Source organism: Carcharhinus amblyrhynchos, chromosome 7 (genome assembly GCF_965287045.1).
Source record: "Carcharhinus amblyrhynchos chromosome 7, sCarAmb.v2.hapA, whole genome shotgun sequence".
NCBI lineage: Eukaryota > Metazoa > Chordata > Chondrichthyes > Carcharhiniformes > Carcharhinidae > Carcharhinus > Carcharhinus amblyrhynchos.
Genome location: NC_137330.1, coordinates 32,463,274 through 32,465,057, shown reverse-complemented (window position 1 = coordinate 32,465,057; position 1,784 = coordinate 32,463,274). Strand labels below are relative to the sequence as shown.

The window sequence follows — 1,784 nt, the reverse complement described above, 5'->3', positions numbered from 1 at the left end:
TTGATCCCATTTTCACAGATAGGAAATGGGGACAGGGCTTAGCTCAAAACATGAAGGAAATCCAAACTGAATAGGGCTATTTTAATTCAGGTCTCAGCTCAAACAGGCACAACTTTTGCTGCAACAAGCGTCCAATTCTGCAGTGTGAGATTCACAAGTTTATGGAGGAGAGGTAAATGCTCATGAAGGATGGATATGGCATGCAGCGCTGTCAAGTTACTTAGTTTCCCAACTTCTTAAAAATTAAAGACTTCTTAAAAATTAAAGAAAAATTAAAGAAAATATCATGTGTCAGTGATAGTTGAAAAATCTCAAGCTGCAAAGTTGTTTAAATCTCTAACCCTATAAAACATTGAAAAGAAAACAGCCTACTTGTGTCAGTCATAGTTGAAAATAAGTCTCTTCAAGCAGTAACAGTAGCTGTTCGATGACATTACCTCAATGGAATTATGATATCATTATTAATGGTTTGCTGGGTTCCATTATTGCTTCGGCAGCACATATAAGTTTAGTAAATTTGCTGATGACACCAAAGTCGGAGGAGTTGTAGACAGTGAGGATGGATGTTACAGTTTGCGGAGGGACATAGATAAGCTACAGAGCTGGGCCGAGAGGTGGCAGATGGAGTTTAATAGGGAAAAGTGTGAGGTGATTCACTTTGGTAAGAATAACAGGGGTACAGAATATAGAGCTAATGGAAGGACTCTTAGTAGTGTGGACGAGCAGAGGGATCTCGGGGTACATGTGCGTAGCTCCCTGAAAGTTGGGACCCAGGTTGATAAGGTTGTTAAGAAGGTGTACGGTGTGTTAGCTTTTATTAGTAGAAGGACTGAATTTCGGAGCCGTGAGGTCATGTTACAACTGTACAAAACTCTGGTGCGGCCGCACTTGGAGTATTGCGTACAATTCTGGTCGCCGCATTATAAGAAAGATGTGGGGGCATTGGAAAGGGTGCAGAGGAGGTTTACCAGGATGTTGCCTGGTATGGTGGGAAGGTCTTATGGGGAAAGGCTGAGGGACTTGAGGTTATTTTCACTGGAGAGAAGAAGGTTACGAGGTGACCTGATTGATCATCTTGTATGCCTCAAAGGATTGGATAGGGTGGACAATGAGAGCCTTTTACCTCGGATGGTGATGGCTAACACAACGGGACATAGCTTTAAATTAAGGAGTGGTAATTATAGGGTGGATGTCAGAGGTAGGTTCTTTATTCAGAGGGTAGTAAGGTCGTGGAGTGCCCTGCCTGCAGCAGTTGTGGACTCGCCAACTTTAAGGGCGTTCAAATGGTCAGTGGATAGGCATAGGATAACTTTGGAATAGTTTAGGTCAGAGGGTCATTGGATTGGTTCCACTGGTCGGCACAACATCGAGGGCCGAAGGGCTGTACTGCGCTGTAATGTTCTATGTTCTATATACTAAAATTGGAATGATACAGAGAAGATTAGCATGGCCCCTGTGCAAGGATGACACATAAATTCTGAAGCGTTCCATAAAAACTTTACGTAACTCAACAGGGTCTCTAAGTTTGATGGAAAGCTCAAAAAGGTCATTAAAGAATTAGCTGTCTTTGATGTGGAGTTTTGAATACAAGTCTATCTGTTTTGATAATAGATCAAGGGCAACATTTTACATGCCCCAGGTGGGTCCATTTTCCATGGGGACGCACATAAAATGGGGTGGGCACTAATCCCAGCACCCTCTTTCTGACCTCTGAGTTCATTTCATTTGATTTGATTTATTATTGTCACATGTATTAACATACAGTGAAAAGTATTATTTGTTGT

General features: G+C 42.0%; 1 non-coding gene across 1 annotated transcript; it reads left to right on the top strand.

The window, feature by feature from the left end:
* Window positions 1–1,393: 1,393 nt before the first annotated feature.
* Window positions 1,394–1,500, top strand: LOC145345826 (U6 spliceosomal RNA). The gene has a single exon (XR_013887197.1). It is a non-coding gene; the product is annotated as a U6 spliceosomal RNA (small nuclear RNA).
* The last annotated feature ends 284 nt before the right edge of the window (window positions 1,501–1,784 follow it).